The 20,620-nt window shown below is 37.1% G+C and overlaps 1 protein-coding gene across 1 annotated transcript in view; it reads right to left on the bottom strand.

The window, feature by feature from the left end:
- Positions 1-20,620, bottom strand: part of PLCXD3 (phosphatidylinositol specific phospholipase C X domain containing 3) — a 173,738-nt gene that overhangs the window by 140,335 nt on the left and 12,783 nt on the right. The window lies entirely within an intron of this gene.

Here is a 20,620-nt window from a genome sequence, read left to right as displayed (position 1 = left end):
TAGATTCCTACTTTGATCATATCATATTATCTTTATTTTTTGAGATGTGTGTTTCCCCCAGAAAGCTATGAACAACTTAAGTACCTAGAACCCAGCAGTGTCTGGTAAGTTCAATCAGGTAAATGGTCATTGGATAAAGGAAAGACAGGGAGGGAGAGAGAGAAGGAAGAAGGGTATACTGATTTCCTACTACTAATCCTCAATAAAGTAGCATCTCCATTTCATGAGAAAAAAGCCTTTTCTGTTTTGATTTTGGTTCTGATGAAGTTTCTAATATAGATAATTCTTCCATTCTTTTTTCTAGAGGTCTAGCTTTCCCCTGTCCTCAAGTGTGAGAGACAAGTAGAAAGGGAAACAAACCAAATGGGTCAGAATTCAAATAGACTTTGAATGGAAACATGGATCTAGAGTACAGTGGGAATGGATGCAAGAGGATCCAACAGGATCCAACATAAAGGTCAAGGTTGGGTTGTGAGGTGTCTAGTGACAGCTGGGTAGCATGGCTTGCCTAAACAGGGAAAAAGTCAGGGAAGACAACTGACCAAAATACTGCAATAGTAATGGTAATCCTTCAAAAAAACACACCATTAAGAAATGATCTTGGGATGACTTGCTTATATCATAGTTAAGATCTAATATTTGGGGGCACCTGGGTGGCTCAGTGGGTTAAAACCTCTGCCTTTAGCTCAGGTCATGATCTCAGGGTCCTTGGATCGAGCCCTGCATGGGGCTCTGTGCTCATCAGGGAGCCTGCTTCCTCCTCTTTGCCTGCCTCTCTGCCTACTTGTGATCTCTCTCTCTCTCTCTCTCTCTCACTCTCTGTCAAATAAGTAAATAAATAATATTTTTTAAAAAAATCATATTTGACAGTCATAACAAATTCCCTTTCCATGTGGCCATATTATTTACTGATATTTCTTTTTAGTGAAATTACTGGCTATTACTAACGTCATTTGTACCACCAGTAAATTGTGTCTTGTTTTGTTCTGTTTTGGCAGGTGCACAAAGGTTTATACTTGCATTTTATACTCAAGATCTAGACTATTTCCACACACTAATCTGAAACTTTGCTTACACTGACATAAATACATAATAAGGATCTATAATAATATTTTGTGAATTTCCAAAAGAAATTTCTGCTATGGATAAGATCCAATGTTTGGTTCATTATGAGAATATGTATAACATCTAGATGAAGGAATTTTAATTCAAATAACTGTAATATCTTGTTTATCTAGAAGTCACAACTCCTATGTCTTAATTATCTAAAACACCATCAATAGCACTTTCAATTATATACATTGCAAGTATATAAAAGGACCTTTCAGTGTTAAAGTAGATGTGATAACATTTATATACTAAAGCTGATGAACTTTACTTGATTAGATGTCCCTTGGAGCCTATTTACTTCTATTCTAAGCACAATTGTAATCAATTTAGCTAAATCCCTCTTCAACTAAGAGAAAATAAACAGCAAATAAAGAGGTGTAATTAGGTAGGGAAAGGTTTCTAAAGACAAGCATACTAACAGTACAGAGAATGGCAGCAAGAGAAGAGAGATAAAAATATAGCTATCACATTCCTCAAAAAAGTACACATAGAACTACCGAGCAATTCTCCTTCTGGGAATGTATACAAAAATGGTGAGAACAGGGACAGGAACAGATACTTGCGCTACCACATTCATTCACAGCAACTTCATTCACAATAGTCAAAAGGTAGGTACAACATGAGTATCAATCAGTAAAGGAATGGGTAAGCAACATGTGGTACGTAAGACCACGCAGCATTATTCAGCCTTAAACTGGAAAGAAATTTAGACTTGTGTTACAACATGGATGAAACATAACCATTACAGTAAGTGAGATAAGCCCTTCACAAGAGGTCAAATATTGCATGAGTCCACATTTAAGAAGTTCCTAGCATAGTCAAATCCATAGAGACTGTAAGATGAATGGTGATCTCAAGAGAAGAGATCTAGAAGAATTCTAGAGATCTAGAATTCCTCCTCTGGAGGAATGGAGAGTTAGTGTTTAATGGGTTTTAGGAAGAGAAGAAAATTCTGGAGATGAATGGGTGATGGTTGCACAGCAATGTGAATGTACTTAATGCTATAAAACTCTACACCTAAAAATGGTTACACCAGCAAATTTTATATGTTTTACGTATTTACCACAAATGTAAAAAACTGTAATATTCAAAAGCAAGAAAAAAAACAGATGTCTAGTCCGGACAGTATGTGTGTAAACAGCAGTGCACATACTGATAGCTTCTTCCAAATATTTCTGTATGGTACATAATTCAGTAATTGATACTAATAATTATCCTGTATCATAAAAATGATAAGTTATATTGGTCTTAATGCAAGACAAAAAGAAAGTCTGGTCCTTTTTAAAAATTTTGTTCACAATAATTGCAATGGATCATGGTATCACCCTTAAAGGGAGAAATTCTCTAATTTAAAAAAAGATAACCCCATGAATTCATTACATAAAAATGTTAGCCAGTATTTGGCTAAGTAGCTAACATGTGGCTTAGAATATAGAAAGTAATCATTAAATGTTGCTTCCATAGGCTTCTTTTTTAAATGGAGGAAAAAGTCTAGTAAATACATTTCTTTCATTAATTTTTTCTATTAAAATGTTATCTTAAAGTTTGGGAAAATACATTTGTTATGATGATCAGCAGGGGTTACAATGAAATCAAACAATTTTAAGTAGCTGGGAGCCAAAGCTTTGCCATATTCTATTCTAAATTCTGATTTAAAAAAAAAAAAAGATGACTTTCAGCTGGAATAAAAATGATTTTTGCCCAAACATTAGCCAAGAAAAAATCCCCTAAAATCAATATTCTGGGAAAGGTTCTAAACTCTCCATAAAAAGCAATCAAAATCAAAATGCCAGCTCTCAGGGTCAAGGACAAACGCATCACCCATTGAGAGACTCTCCGAGCTGCACTACTATGCACCAATGTCCTTTCGGATACAACCCTGGGATTTAAAGTTCCACTTAGGCACTTGTGAGGCTGATGCAGCTGCACTGAACATTTTTCTCATTTATAACATTTGCTGTTTCTCATCTGATAGAAAATGGTGTGATGACATTTGCAGCCAAGGATAGGGCGTAAAGAAAAAAACACAATTTGGGCATAAAGCAAACCTTTCATCTTACTCTTGCCGAATTTAATTCCATTAGTTTGGTTGATTTACTTATTTTAGGATTTGAGAAAATATCTAGGTCCTTTTTTAAAAATAGAGCCCAACAAGAAAGTAAGTTAAAACATTAAAACATGTGAATAGTGATTGATTCTAAAAGGTCTCAAACAAGCTCTTTATCTAGAACAACAGAAAAATATATTTTATAATAGTCAATGAAAATAATTCTGGACAAATAATGAGGACAGCTACTCAAGACCTAGGAGTTTTATTCAGGATAGTAGACCTAATCCAAAATAGAAAAAAAAAAAAACAAAACAAAACAAAAGAAAAAAAAAAACACCTGAACTTGGAAGCTTGACAACTCTGTCTTTATCACCTAATACCTTTGTGATCCAAAGTATTTAATCTGTTAGAACCTCTGTAAAATGGGAATAATACTGACCATAACAACCATGGTTATTATAGAGATTAGAGCTGATACATATATAAGTGACTTCCAAAAGGGAGGCCTTTGATAAATGGCAACTATTATTCCAGTCCTTTCCATGAACATGCTGCTACAGGACCTCCAGCTAGACCTCCCAGAACTGACTTCTGCCTGTGTGAGAGCTTTCCAGCCTACTGAAGATGAGTCACGTTGCACTTTTGGATTCGCACATAAGGAACAAAACCAACAACTGCCTTTCCATCACTTCTGAAAAAACTTCTTCAAGCAGGGTGACCCCAGAACTCAGCAAGAGTCCTCCAACCAGATGGACAGCTTCTAAAAAGGCCAGGCAAAAGAACAGATGCTGTCTTTTGATATTACTGTGGTCGGGGCCTGAAACTGAAGATGCAGGTAACTAGAGTGTAGTATGATGGCAAGCAGCTGTCCCTCGGCCTGGAAGAAGACTAAAAGAAACTGAGGCCCTGTGGGAAATGAGGTTAAAGGCAGGCAGAGAGCCTTCTGGGATGAGCCCCTCAGCCCTGGCCTCCTTCCATTTTCCCACCTTCCAGCATGAAGATCAGAGAGTGAGCCCACAAAAACATCCCTGAGAAAGGTGAAAAGTTCAGGCCTTCCTCTGGATATTTGAAAATATCTAAGATAGTGAAAATTTCAGTCTTTGGTTGGTTATTCAGGGCCCCAGCTAATGCTAAAAATGCTTTAATGCTAAAAGTGCTTTAGGGAGCATAGGATGGAGCCCCAACCATTGTGCTCATGCTCCATATTTTAATGTGAAAATAAGTGAAATCCTCCAAGAAGACGTATTCTCACATTGAGCTCAGAGATTTCGATAAAAATCAATATGCTTCTCTGATTTAGGTGCATTCTGACAATGAAGAACATAAAATGGAATAACCACTGCTAAGAGAGTTATTTTTAAATGTAGCCAAGAGGACACTGAGGAAGTGGAACTCATACATATCTTTTGTCTCAAATTCTTGGATTTTTTTCTTTTCTGAATTCAGCTAAAAGCCAAGGCACCACTTATGATATAATGGGCATAAATGGACTTTCTGCCTAACACTAGGCCCAGCAACTAATCACACATAGATTAATGTAACTGTAGGGGTGCCTGGGTGGCTCAGTGGGTTAAAGCCTCTGCTTTCGGCTCAGATCATGATCCCAGGGTTCTGGGATGGAGCCCCGCATTGGGCTCTCTGCTCAGCAGGGAGGCTCCTTTCCCTCCTCTCTCTCTGCTTGCCTCTCTGCCTACTTGTGATCTCTGTCAAGTAAATTTTTAAAAAAAATTTTAAAAATTAAAAAAAAAGATTAATGTAACTGTAAATAAGCTAGCACAAACTGCTTCTCTTCAAAACAACTGATGTAAATCCCCTTTTTTCTTTAAAAATTCTAACTTTCTTTGTCTCTCCCCAGTTCAGTTTTTCCTTCTCTCAATTTTTAATTTTTTATTTAAATTCAATTAGTTAACATATATTATTAGTTTCAGGCATAGAAGTCAGTGATTCATCAGTTTTACATAATACCCAGGACTCATTACATCACGTGCCCTCCTTCAGATCACTTCATTTGGACATCCCTAGTAGTGCAGTTCCTGGGTCATAGGGTAGCTCTATTTTCAATCTCTTGAGGAACCTCCATGTTATTTTCCAGAGTGGCTGCAGAAACTCGCATTCCCACTAACAGTGTAAGAGGGTTCCCCTTTCTCCACATCCTTGCCAACATCTGTCATTTCCTGAATAGTAATTTTAGCCATTCAGACTGGTGTGAGGTCATATCTCATTGTGGTTTTGATTTGTATTTCTCTGATGCCAAGTGATGTTGAGCATTTTTACATGTGTCTATTGGCCATGTGGATTTCTTCTTTGGAGAGATGTCTGATCATGTCTTCTGCCCATTTCTCAATTGGATGACTTGTTCTTTGGGTGTTGATTTTGGTAAGTTCTTTATGGATTTTGGATACTAGCCCTTTATCTGATAAGACATTTGCAAATGTCTTCTCCCATTCTGTTGGTTGTCTTTTGGTTTTGTCCACTATTTCCTTTGTGGTGCAAAGCTTCTTATCTTGATGAAATTCCAATAGTTCTTTTTTGCCTTTGTTTCCCTTGCCTCTGGAGACGTGTCTAGCAAGAAGTTGCTGCAGCCGAGGTTGAAGAGGTTGCTGCTTATGTTCTTCCCTATGATTTTGATGGATTCCTTTCCCACATTCAGATCTTTCATTCGTTCTGAGTCTATTTTTATATATAGTGTAAGGAAATGGTCCAGAGTCGTTCTTCTGCATGTGGCTATCCAATTTTTTCCAACACCATTTGTTGAAGATACTGTCTTTTTCCATTAGATATTCTTTCCTATCAAAGATTAGTTGCCCATGGAGTTGAGGGTCCATTTATGGGTTCTCTAGTCTGTTCTATGTGTCTGCTTTTGTGCCAATACCATACTGTCTTAATGATTAAAGCTTTGTAATAAGACTTGAAGTCCAAGATTGTGATGTCACCAGCTTTGGTTTTCTTTTTCAACATTCCCTTGGCTATTTGGGATCTTTTCTGGTTCCATACAAATTTTAGTATTATTTGTTTTAGCTCTATGAAAAAGAGCTAATGATATTTTGATAGGGATTACATTGAATGTATAGATTGCTCTGGGTAGCATAGACATTTTCACAATATTTGTCCTTCTAATCCATAAGCATGGAACATTTTTCCATTTCTTTGAGTCTTCCTCAATTTCTTTCATGAGTGTTTTATAGTTTTCTGAGTACAGATCCTTTGCCTCTTTGGTTGAGTTTATTCCTAGGTATCTTATGGTTTGGGGTGCAATTGTAAATGGGATTGACTCCTTAATTTCTTTTTCTTCTGTCTTGTTGTTGGTGTATAGAAATGCAACTGATTTTTGTGCATTGATTTTTGTATAAGTTCTAGCAGTTTTGGAGTCGAGTCTTTTGGGTTTTCCACATAAAGTATCATACCATCTGCAAAGAGTGAGAATTTGACTCCTTTTTACAAATTTTGATGTCTTTTTTTTTTCATTGTCTGATTGCTGAGTCTATCAGCACAGGAATGCTAGTACTATGTTGAACAGCAGTGGTGATAGCAGACATCCCCGCCCTGTTCCTGACTTTAGGAGAAAAGCTTTGTTTTTCCCCCATTGAGAATGTTCTTCACTGTGGGCTTTTTGTATATGGCTTTTATGATACTGAGGTATGCTCCCTCTATCCCTACACTGTGAAGATTTTTAATCAAGAAAGGATGCTGTACTTTCTCAAATGCTTTTTCTGCATCTACCAAGAGGATCATACAGTTCTTGTCCTTTCTTTTATTAATGTACTGTATCACACTGATTGATTTGTGGATATTGACTTACCCTTGCAGCCCAGAAATAAATCCCATTTTGTTATGGTGAATGATTCTTTTAATGTACTGTTAGATCCTATTGGCTAGTATCTTGGTGAGAATTTTTCATCCACATTTATCAGGGATATTGGTCTGTAATTTTTGGTGGGGTCTTTGTCTGGTTTGGGGATCAAGGTAATGCTGGCCTCATAGAAAGAGTTTGGAAGTTTTCCTTCTATTTCTACTTTTTGATACAGCTTCAGAAGAACAGGAATTAATTGTTCTTTAAATGTCTGGTAGCATTCCCCTGGGGAGTCATCTGGCCCTGGACTCTTATTTGTTGGGAGATTTTTTTATTATGGTTTCAATTTACTTGCTGGTTATGAGTCTGTTCAGGTTTTCTATTTCCTCTTTTTTCAGTTTTGGTAGTTTACACATTTCTAGGAATGCATCCATTTCCTCCAGATTGCCTGATTTGTTGGCATATAGTCGCTCATAATATGTTCTTATAATTGTATTTCTTTGGTGTCAGTTGTGATCTCTCCCCTTTCATTCATGATTTTATTTATTTGGATCCTTTCTCTTTTCTTTTTGATAAGTCTGACTAGGGGGTTATCAATCTTATCAGTTCTGTCTGAGAATCAGCTCCTGGTTTCATTGATCTGTTCTACTATTCTTTTGGTTTCTATTTCATTGATCTCTGTTCTAATCTTATTTATCTTCTCTTTCTGAGTTTAGGCTTTATTTGTTGTTCTTGTTCCAGCTCCTGTAGATGTAAGGTTAGGTTGTGTACTTGAGACCTTTCTTGTTTCTTGAGGAAAGGTTTGTATTGCTATATACTGCTCTTTTAGGACAAACTCTGCTGCATCCCAAAGGTTTTAAAAAATTGTGTTTTCATTTTCATTTGTTTCCATGAATTTTTAAAAATCTTTAATTTTCTGGTTGGCCCATTCATTCTTTAGTAGGATGCTCTCTAGCCCCCAAGTATTTTGAGTTCTTCCCAAATTTCCTCTTGTGACTGAATTCCAGTTTCAAAGCACTGTGCTCTGAAAATATGCAGGGAATGACCCCAGTCTTTTGGTACCAGTTGAAACCTGTCTGCAACCCAATATGTGATCTATTCTGGAGACTGTTCCATGTACACAAGAGAAGAATGTGTATTCTGTTGCTTTAGGTTGGAATGCTCTGAATGTATCTGTGAAGTCCATCTGGTCCAGTGTGTCATTCAAAGTCCTTGTTTCCTTATTGATCTTCTGCTTAGATGATCTGTCCATTGCAGTGATTGGGTTATTAAAGTCCCCTATGATTATTGTATTATTATCAATGTGTTTCTTTAATTTTGCTGTTAATTGGTATGTGTAATTGGCTGCTCCCATGGTAGGGGCATAAATATTTACAATTGTTAGATCTTCTTGTTGCATAGACACTTTAATTATGATACAATATCCTTATCTTTTATTACAGCCTTTGGCTTAAAATCTAATTTCTCTGATATAAGGATTGCTATCTTTGGAGGTCCATTAGCATGTTAACTCATTCTCCACCTCCTCACTTTCAATCTAGAGGTGTCTTTGGATCTAAAATGAGTCTCTTGCAGACAGCATATTAATGGGTCTTGCTTTTTTATCTAAACTGATACCCTGTGTCTTTTGATGAGGGCATTTAGTTAATTTACACTCAGAGTAGCTATTGAAAAATATGAATTTAGTACCATTGTATTACCTATAAGCTCACTGTTTCTGTATATTGTCTCTGTTCCTTTCTGATCTATGTTACTTTGGGGCTTTCTATTTACTTAAAGGATCCCCTTTAATATTTCTTGCATGGCTAGTTTAGTGATCACAAATTCTTTTAGTTTCTGTTTGTTCTGGAAGATTTTTATCTATTCTATTTTGAATGACATCCTTGCTGGATAAAGTATTCTTGGCTGTGTGTTTTTCTCATTTAGCACCCTGAATATATCATGCCTGTCCTTTCTGGCCTGTCAAGTCTCTGGGGAGAGGGCTTCTGCCAGTCTGATGTTTCTACCCTTGTAGGTTATAGACCTCTAGCTAGCTTCTTTCAGAATTTTCTTTTTGTCCCTGAGATTTGAAAGTTTCACTATTTTATATCTAAGTGTTGATCTATTTTTATGATCTTGAAGGGGGTTCTCTGTGCCTCCTGTACTTGAATGTCTGTTTCCTTCCCCGGATTAGGGAAGTACTCCACTATAATTTGCTCCACTATACCTTCTACCCCACCCCCTTTCCTCTTCTTCTGGAATCCCAATTATTCTAACATTGTTTTGTTTTATGGTATCACTTATCTTTTGAATTCTCCATTTGTGATCGAGGAGTTGTTTTTCTCTTTTTCTCAGCTTCTTTATTCTCCATATTTTGTCTTCTATATCACTAATTCTCTCTTCTGCTTCATTTATCCTAGCAGTTAGAGCCTCCATTTTAATTGCATGTCATTTAATTGCATCTCATTAATAATTGCATCTCATTAATATTTCAACTTGAATTGATTTTAGTTCTTTCATTTCTCCATAAAGAGATTCTCTAGTGTCTTCTATGCTTTTTTCAAGCCCAGCTGGTATCTTTTTTTTTCCCCAGCTAGTATCTTTATCAACATTATTCTGAACTCTAGATCCAACATCTTACTTATGTCCATACTGATTAAGTCCCTGGCAGTCAGTACTGCCTTTTATTCCCTTTTTTGAGATGAGTTTTTCTGTCTTGTCATCCTTGTAGAAAGTGATTGCTTTTCTATTTGTAGAGGTGCAGCTATTCTTTTCTTATATCTCCAGTTGAGTTTGCAGGTGTTCAGAATGATTCAATACCTATCTAGCTGAATTTCTGGGATCAGACAAAAATAAGGTTTGCTACTTCTCTGCCATCTTGGACTATTTCCCCCAGCTCAGTTTTTATTTTCATTGAATCTGTCTGCTGGATTGCAATCTGTAAGACCCCAAATAAATACACATATTTTATTTTACAACTTAGTTTTTTGACAATTCTTTCAAAGTCTCTTTTCTGCAGTTGTTTATGGTCTCCTTCCTACTACTGAATGGAACTGCCTGATTTAGCTTGTTGACTTCCACTTCCAGCCCTGAGAACAGCCTGAGATACATTGCTTGGTATATAATTTCTAAATGAGAGACTCCTGATCTTGCCCAAGTTGTCATATGGTGCCACTCGCTCCATCCAAGAAGAGAAACTGTCCTTGGTATGTAACTCTAGGCAATGTGAATCCTAATGTGTTTTATAAACCCAGAAAGATGTTTCCAATAGAAAGAATTTGAAACCTTGTCATATATTATTTTGCTATTCCTTACCAGCAGGATACTCAAGACGCCAAAGTACATTAGTCTGATATTACACTAAAACAGAGACCTAAGAAGATAATATGACTTGGCCATCTCCAATCAGCGAAATCGTGAGTGAAATAAGAGAGAAAAGCAAGATTATTAGTCTCATAGCCAGAAGCAATGCTAAACAAGATGCTGTTTCTTGGTGTTAGAGCCTCAGAGAATTACAACACTGCAGGAAACTGCAAAGCAAACCTCCAGGTGTTTATGTCAAAACCCATAAAGCATGATATGAATGGGCAAGTTCTGCCCCCCTCCCCAATTATGGTAACAAAACCAAAAAATACATGCACACATAACATAAAACTTACCATCTTTCAGCCACTTCTATGTGTACAGTTCAATAGTGTTAAGTCTATTCAGACTATTAAGTCTATTAAATCTATTAAGTTGTACAATGAATCTCCAGAACTTTTTAATTTTGCATAACGGGAACTCTATTAATGCCTGAGATTTCCCCAGTTCCCTTCTCCAACACAGGCCCCTGGCAACCATCTTTGATTCTATGAGTTTGACTATTTTAGATATAACACAGGCAAGTGGAATCATGCAATATTTGTCTTTTTGTGACTGGCTTATTTCACTTCACATAATGTTCTCAAGACGCATCCACTGGGCAGATTCACTTTAACATCAGGTTTTATATATATATATATATATATATATATATATATATATATATAATGTATGTGTGTGTATATATATATTTGTGTATGTGTATATGTGTATATATATATATATAATGTATGTGTGTGTATATATATATTTGTGTATGTGTATGTATATATAATTGAAAGCAAAAAGGCTCTCAATTAAAGTGCACCTAATATGATCTCATCAGAAAAAAATACAAATCTGAAACAGGGATTAAAAGAGAACCTGGAGAGCAAAACAAAGTTTACAATGGGTTAGCACAAAGAAAAATAAGCCCAGTTGATTAAACACAGGTGAAACAGCAAATAGTTCATTTTGCATTATTAATGGATTAAGCAAGAAAAAGATGACAATGGAAGCCAGATGTCCTGAGCTCCAGTTCTGACTCTCCAGTTCATCAGAAGAGTAAGAGCTAGCAAGCTACCAAGTGTCTCTGAGCCTTGATTCCCCATCTTTCTTAAAAGATTGTTGACACAAGTATGTTAAAATATATACTATGGCTTTGCAATATCAAAAGGGATTTATAGGAGAAAGATAAAATTATTTTTAAAATAATTTTTTAAATCTTATTAATAAATTTGTTTTGTAAGATGAAAATATTTTATGAATGAATGGCAGTGATGGTTTCTCAATAGTGTGAATGTACTTAATGCTAATGACCCACACACTTACAGATAGTTAAAATGGTGAATCTCGTGTTATGTGTATTTTACCATAATTCTTAAATTACAAATCTTTGAGTTTATATATGTATAAAATGCTATTTACATCTTGAAAACTGGTCAATCAGATTATATATTTTGGAAGTAAAAAAAAAATCCCATTATTTTCCTATATGAATTCATAGTCATGGGTGTTTAGATTTTTGAATTCCCATTTTTATTGACCTCCTCTATCCAAAATACTGTCTGCACCACAAATGCACACATAATTATTTAGTCTAATTTTACTGAGCTTGGTATTATGCAACACATTTTGTAAAGGCTTCAAATGCATTAAAATAGGATCAATCACTTTTTAAGGAAGGAGTTATTGCTATCACTGTCTAAGAAGGTGGGAAAATAAACACAAAGAGGTTGAGAGACATGCTCCACCCAGGAATCCAAACAGCAGTCACCGAAAAAGTTAATGCCCATTTTATCAGGTGCATGGGATGGTGGGGGAAAGATGGGAAGTTAATTTTACATGTTTAATTCTCAATGCTTAATCGGGTTGACTTGGTAATATTTGATACCTATAAAATGGGTAACTTAAGATCCTAAAACACACACGCATATACACACACACTACAGTATTCTAATATTTACATGAACATTCACTGAATTATTGAGCCCAAAGTAGGTGAGCCATGTTTGAGTTACTGTCCCCATGAGTCACAGTTATTCATTTATTTATTTATTTGTTTATTTATTTAGAGTGCATGCACACACACATACACACATACACTCTCAAGTTGTGAGGGAGAGGCAGAAGGAGTGGGAGAGAGAGAATCTCAAGCAAGCTCCACACCCTGCACAGAGTGCCACACAGGGCTTGATCTCACAACCCTGAGATCATGACCTAAGCCAAGATCAAGGCCTGAGCTGAAATCAAGAGTCAGATGCTTAACCCACTGAGTTACCCAGGAGACCCCACACAACTTTGTTTTTTAGCAACTTTTTGCAAAATGTTTGTTCATACATTTCTAGCTCTCAAGTCCAGCAGTTTTTTCTATTACGCATATTTCATTTTATCAACACTGAATAAGCAAATACCATTGCCAAAAACTACAGTGTGCCCCCATTAAATTGTTTAAATTGCCCTTAGATTAATTGTCCACTGACATAATGAAAAGAGGAATAAGCTGGTTTTGGGGAGGGAAGCATTTTTTAAAAACTTTGAAGTCAGGTTTATTGCTTTCTCCTTTCAGAACTTTGCTTGAAGTCAGGGCCTAAGGGTCATTCTGGCATCCTGACTTCAGGAAAGGCCCAGGGGATCCAGCCTATGTAGGGATAATGGAATGATTGTGACCTGGGATCTGCACATCTTCTATCACAGGACGTCAATCTTAATAATTACACTGACACAGGAGAAAAATAAGTTCCTTCTACTGATATGCCAAAATATTGTTCTTAATCTAACAGCCTGGAAATAATATACAGGTCCTAAATTAAAATGGGCTTTGTTCCTGCTGTATTCAACTTTCAGTTCACATCCTGCCTGCTCAAAGAGATTGCTAAATCCTTCTAGGCAATTAAACAATACATAAAACTATAAAAAATGAAGGTAAAAGACCAAAAATATGCTACAGATGGAGGACAGTTAAAGTAGAATAGTGTTTATGAGAAGGTTTGATTTATTCTGTCTGTGAAGAATTCATTAGGTAACTTTTATAATTCACAACTCCTGCACTGAAAACTTACTAGGGGTCAGGCACTATGCTAAATGTTGCACATCAGTTACTCAATTTGCCCAACAGCCACATGAAGATGGGTCCTACTCCTATCTCTATTGTCATATAAGAAACAGATGTTCAAAAAGACTAAGTAACATATCCCAAACCACACAGGATCTTAGAACCAGGCAATGCCTTCAGGGTCGTCTAGCTCAACTCCAGGTCCATGCAGATGTTTGGCCTCTTTTTACATACTTCTACTGGAAAGAGCGAGTTCACTACTTAAAAGTCACATTGATAAAGGCTTCCCCCTTTCCTTTCAGCTTGCCCAAACCTTCACATGCCTGAATTCTATTTTACGGTTGCTTTAATTTAGAACTCCACAAACCTCTTCTTCATGTGTTTGAAGAGACGTGGCTACTTTTCCTTAAGATTTTGCTCCAAGAAATGTCAGACTCAATGGCTTGGTAAAGCCCTCCCCATGATCCCCATTCCTTGGCTACCCCTAAAACACTGCAGCTTTCCAACATCTGTGTGAGTTTGAAGCCTGGAACAGAGCCCCATGCTGCTGCAGAGGCTCGGGCCAGTCAGAGTCAGCCAGGCTATCACATCCCTTGCTCTGGAAACTGTAGCTAGCCACACGGCCCAAGCATCTATGGACCTATCGGCCACCATGTCACACTACTAATTTATAGTTAGCTTCTAGTGACAATTTGTCCTAAGTCTTTTACTCAAAAACCACAGGTTTCTGTTGACCAGCTGTTACATATTTTGTATTTTAATTTGTTTTTCTTTTGTTAGTTTGATTCTTGTTAAAGCTCATTAGAATAACTTCAATTAATCTTCAAGTTTCTAAGTCATTTTAAAATTTAGGCTGTGCTACCTAATGTACCAACTTGTAACAACGAGCAGTTTTCTCATAAATCACAGTGAGAGAGTGCTCATTCAGGCACAAGGCAGTCTAAACTGGGTAGTTTATGGAATCTTATGGAATTCTTTCTGTCCTATGATATGGGTAGAGTTTGGGGCTGAGGAGCTTAATCTTGGGAACACCTAGTTTTCTAGGTGGTGTCCAAAGTTCAAACACCGACAAGTAAACTTTGTCCGAGAAAGTCTAATCTGACTGAAGCTTTCCTGTGTTCCTGGAAAATCTGCTTGTAGATTTTCTATTATCTCTGTCCATATATTGGAACTTGTTCCCTCTGCCACACCAGAACTATTGCTGGTCACTGTCCTCTCTCGACCTGGACATCCTCCCAAACTCTTGTCACTGTGTCCACCTAGCCAACCTCTCCACCAATGGGAGATCCAGTCTCCTCTCTGTGTTACACAGCTCCTCCCCCAACAGCCCATTTCTGTACTCAGCTGCATCAGAGAACCGGAGTGCTGGACACAGTATGGTAAGCATTGAAGTAGGCCTCTTCACATTCCCTTGTTGATGGGTGGACTGGTTCTGGAACCCAAGGCAGGGCTGAACTTGAACAGGGAAGAGAGAAGAGGCAGGAGGATTTAAGGCAAATAAAGGGGAGCTTAGAGATGCAGAGAACCAGGTAGGCCCTGCTAGGGACCCTGTTAACCAAGTAAAGGAGGCTATTTAGAAGAGATGGAATGATCAAAAGCATCACATTTACTGAGCACTTACTCTGGGACAGGTATACCACAAACACACGTACATATATATTGATCCTTGCAACAAAGAACGTGAGGTTGGTACTGCCATTATTTCCATTGTGGAGGTGAGGAAATGGTAATTCGGAGTCTCTAGCAGCTCCGCTGAGTTAGATGGTAAGTGGCAGAGATGGGGTTGGGGCAAGGAGGCCCACAATATCAGCTGTTGTACAGTCTTGCAGAGGTAACACCAGGGACCCAGTGCAGTTAAGTGACTTACCCAAGATGTGGTTGTAAATCGAGCCTGTAGTTGGGGTCTTAATATTTCCTGGGCAGTTCACTTTTCCACCCAGGACATAGATTTCTGTCACTTCCTTTTTTCCCCCCCAAATTTTATTTACTCATTTGAGAGAGAGAGAGAGAGAGAGGGAGAGAGCACTAGTGGAAGGGAGGGGCAGAGGAAGAGGGAGACGCAGACTCCCTGATGAGCAGGGAGTCTAACACAGGGCTTGACTCCAGGATCCCAGGATCATGAACTAAGCCAAAGGCAGACATTTAACCATCTGAGCCCCCCAAGCAACCCTTGTCACGTCCTTTTTAATTACCCACAAACCATTCATCCTACCATGTAAAGTTGCCGGGATCCATTTTTCCTCTTTTGGAAACTGTGACATTTACATGTCTTTATACTTCAATTTCTACAATTTCTAGAAATGACTGCTTACTTCTCTAATATTTTGTCTGTTTTTTCCCCTTAGTACACGGAGATACATATTGCCTTGGCATAAAAGTTTGAACACACTTGAAAACATTTTCATGCACAAGAAATACTATACCTATAAAGTACTCAACCTATTGTACTTTTTAGAGGAGGAAACTAACCTGGAAAAGAGAGAGAGATTAAATAATTTTCCCAAATTCACAGAGTTAATAAATGACAAAGCCAGGGTGTAAACCCAGGCACTTGAAGCCAGAACTTGAATTTTTAAACTATCTTTTGCCTGAACTAGGGAATGGTTATTTCTTGTTATCATTTGCTAATTTTACATGATCTGTCCCAAGCAATGTTCTAGGCTCTCATGTATTACTTTTAGCTCCAGGCATGGTGAGGAGAGATCTTGGTATTGTCTTGTTTGTTTCAGTCTCTGCCTTTTCTGGACTTCAGTCATGCTGACACATTTCTGAAATTAAATGCCAGCTCTGACATCTTTTGCACATGGCATTTAAAATCTGTTATATCGGTTTCTATTTGGATCCTCCTTTTTTGCCTTGTGGCTATCCTGAATACTTTTGTTGTATTTTAATAGAAATTTCTTATGGAGGCTAATAAGGAATAAAATATTCAAATATTGGGAATAAAATATTCAAAGATTGTGGAATATAGTATTACTACTATATTTTGGTTAAATATGTTATTATACAGGTCATATTTTCGTGAACGACTTCTAGGTGATTAGAATACAAAACTCAGAAACCTGAGCAGTATTAAGGATAGCACAGCTATTTTTTTCCTAAAGTCACAGTCCAATCTGATATTTCTTCGAAGTCTTTATTATAACCAATCAACTTAGTATATAAAAATAGAAGAAAACCGATTGAACACATAGTTTCATAAACTGCCATATAAAACAAATTTCTACTTCACTTTGTTCAATTGTCATGTGTCTTATTCACAGAACACTGGATTGTGCAGTCTAATCTTAACTAGTGTTAAGCTTAACTAGTGTTCATGGAGATCATTTTTTTGTGGAAATTAACCTGGTTTTGGTCAGTACTTTATAAGGAATTCAAATAATGGATCTGCCTTGAATACTTTTGTTGGGTTGCCTTATTCTCAAATCAACTGAACAAAGGTCTTTGTACAAAATCAAACTCCCTCTATACCATCTTTTATTAGTCAACAAACATTTACTGCACACTGACTGTAGCCCAGACATACTCTGGGTATTTGGAAAGATTGACAAGGTCTTGTTCTTGAGAAGCTTGTATGATATGCAGTTGACACACAATAAATACATAACTAAAGGAGTTAATTGTTACTAAAAGCACTATGAAGAGGACAGATCAAGCAATTGATGGAAAATTTATGAGGATAGAGATAAGCTGCATTGGCTAGCATGGTCAGGGGATGTATCCTGAGGAGAAGGCATCATTAGAAGTGGAAGAAGGCAGACTGGTGACAATCTAGAGGACAATTCAAATCTCTAAATCAAAGAAGAAATCTGGAGGACATAGCTAGCAAAGATGACCTAAAGGAAAGAACCAGTAAAGCTGAAAAAATAAGATAGTGATATCAGCAAGATGGCAGAATTGGAAGCCCCAAACCCCTTTTCCCCCCATGGAGACACGAATTCAGGAACACATGAATTAATTTGCTTTGTAGGAAATCGAGACACAAGTTCAGAGGCTCCTGCATCCCACTGGAGTGCAGCATTGAAGCTGGTAGGAAAATCTGTAGCATGTTCCTGCCTTAGTCTCTCCCCCAACACAGTGCCACATGATTGAGAGTAAACCCCCAGCTTCTCCTTGAAGAGGGAAAGATAAGACTGGACAATATTTCTAATGTTCCGATTTCGAGGGGAGAAGCGGCAGCCTAACAACTGCCTTCAGCCTCATGGGTCTCAGAGACCTAATGGAAAACCCAGCACATTCGAAATGCCTGTGGGCCACTGAACACAAGAAAGCTGGATGGCTTGTTGCTGCTCCAGAGGACTGGCAATACCAGAGACAGAGGCTAATATGGCTTGGGAGCCTCTCCCCCCAGAGGGTAGAGAAGAGCAGAGCACGTGTCCAACGTTCTGGCTTTTCAAGGGACTGCCCAAGGAACTGATTACTGCCTTGCTTGCCTCTTGACGGGAACCGGCACATTCTTGATGCCTGGAACTGCTGAGAACAAAAAAAGCGCTGGGTGGCATGATAACAGATGTGAAAGGGACTGAGAGATTATGAGATGCTGGCAGGGTGGCGGAAAGGGACCAGCAAAGCCCTCTAGTGAAGGATCTACAAAGATAAGCCCAGAGAAGACAGATCCACAAATATGGTTTAAGAGGCCTCCAGAATCTCTAGCCAGGTTAATTGTATTTTTTATAATGGCCATTCTAATAGGTACTAGGGGATAGCTCATTGTGGTTTTGATTTGCATTTCCCTGATGATTAGTGAATTTGCACATGTTTTCATGTACCTGTGGGCTCTTTGTATGTTTATTCTGGAAAATGTCTATCTGCATAGACTGTCCTCTGTCCAGTTTTTAATCAGGTCGGTTTTTTACTATTGAGTTCAGAGGAGTTCCTTATATTTGGGAAATTAACTCCTTATCAGAGATCCAGTTTGAAAATATTTTCTCCCATTTTGTTGATTATTTCTTCTGCTGTGCAAAAGCTTTTTAGTCTGATGTAGTCCTGTTTTTATTCATTTTTGCTTTTACTTCTTCTACTTCTGGTGTCACATCCAAAAAAGTCATTGCCAAGACTACTGTCAAGAAACTTTTTCCATATGTTTTCTTCTAGGAGTGTTATTGTTTCAGCCTTTAATCCATTTTGAACTAATCTTTGTGTATGATTAAGATAGAGGCCCAATTTCATTCTTTTGCATGCAAATACCAGTCTTCCCAACATCATTTATTGAAAATACTATCCTTTCCATTAATCTGTCTTTTTCAATTTCTTTTATGTATGTCTTATAGCTTTCAATGTACAAATCTTTCATCTCTTTGGTTAGATTTGTTCCTAAGTATTTTATTGGCTTTTTGTGCTATTATAAATGGAGTTGTTTCTTTATTTCTTTCAAAAACTTTGGTGTTAGTGTATAAAAGGCAACTGATTTTTCTATGTTGATTTTTGTAAGCTGCAATTTTACTGAATTTTTTTATTAGTTCTAGCAGATTTATAGTTGAGACTTTAGGATTTTCTCATATATAAGAGCAGGTCATCTGCACACAATTCTTCTTTTCTGATTTGGATGCCTTTTAGTTCTTTTTACCGCCTAATTGCTATGGGTAGCACTTCCAAACTTGGTTCAATAGGAATGGTTAGTGTCGGCACCCTTGTTTCTAATTTTAGAGGAAAAGCTTTTAGCTTTCACCACTGAGTATGAAGTTAGCTGTGTTTTATCATATATGGTCTTTATTTTATGCTGAAGTATGTTCCTTACATATCCAACTTGGTGAGAGAATTTATCATGAAATGGCATTGAGCTTGTCAAAGCTTTATCTGCATCTATTGATCTGCACCTATTGAGATGAAAAAATATATATAATATGTTATATATAAACATATATAAAATAAATATATATTATATATACAAATCATCAAATAATATTTTCTATCCTTGATTCTATTAATGTGGCATATCACATTTATTGATTTGAATATGTTAAACCATCTTTGTGTTCCAGGGATAAAACCCATTTGATAATGGTGCATGATCCTTTTAATGTGTTGTTAAAAAAAGAGAATCACTTTAGATTAAGGACATAGATAGGCTGAAAATGAAAGGATCGAAAAAGATATTCCATACAAATAGTAACCAAAAGAGAGCAGAGGTAGCCATACTTATAACAATGAAAAGAGACTTTAAGTCAAAAACTATCACAAGATACAGAAAAACATTATATAACCACAAAGGGTCAATTCACAGGGAAAATATACAAACTATAAATATACATGTACCTAACACATATACATATGCATATTTATATATATATAAATATACATGTACCACATATATGAAACAAATATTGACAAAACTGAAAATAGAAATAAATAGGAAATTTCAGTACTCCACTTTGGAGAATGGATAGAACATCCAGATCAATAAGGAAATAGAGATCAATAAGGAAATAGAGAACCTGAACACTATAGACCAAATGTACCTAGCAGACATATATAGAATATTCCATCCAATTGCAGTGGAACACACATTCTTTTTTTTTTTAAGATTTTATTTATTTATTTGACAGAGATCACAAGTAGGGAGAGAGGTGGGCAGAGAGAGAGAGGAGGAAGCAGGCTTCCCACTGAGCAGAGAGCCCGATGCGAGGCTTGATCCCAGGACCCTGGGATCATGACCTGAGCCGAAGGCAGAGGCTTAACCCACTAAGCCACCCAGATGCCCCCAGAATATACATTCTTATTAAACAAACACAGAATATTCTCCACGACAGATCACATTTTAGGCCACAAAATAGATCTCAGGGAATTTAAAAGATTAGAATCATATCAAGTGTTTTTTCTGTCCACAGTGGAATAAAACTAGTAATCAGTAGAATGAAACTGAAAAATTCTCAAATACATGGAAACAATACACTCTTTAATAACCAATAATAAATTTGGTTAATTTGGGTCAAATAAGAAATTAAAATGGATATTAGAAAATATCTTAGGGGACAGCTGGGTGGCTCAGTTGGTTAAGTGTCTGCCTTCAGCAAGTCATGATCTCAGGGTCCTGGGATCGAGCCCTGCATTGGGCTCCCTGCTCAATGGGGAGCCTACTTTTTCCTCTCCGTCTGCCTGCTGCTCTGTCTACTTCTCTCTCTCTGTCAAATAAATGAATGAATAAATCTTTAAAAAAAAAGAAAAAGAAAATATCTCAGGACAAAAGAAATTGAAGACACCACACCAACACACATGGGATACCTCAAAAGCATTATTAAGAGGAAAATTTAGAGCAACAAATTCCTTCATTAATAAAGGAAGTCTTAGGGTGCCT

The sequence above is a fragment of the Neovison vison genome, chromosome 1, assembly GCF_020171115.1.
Source record: "Neovison vison isolate M4711 chromosome 1, ASM_NN_V1, whole genome shotgun sequence".
Classification (NCBI taxonomy): Eukaryota; Metazoa; Chordata; class Mammalia; order Carnivora; family Mustelidae; genus Neogale; species Neogale vison.
Note: the sequence above shows the minus strand (reverse complement) of the source record. Positions and strands in the feature narration are given on the sequence as shown.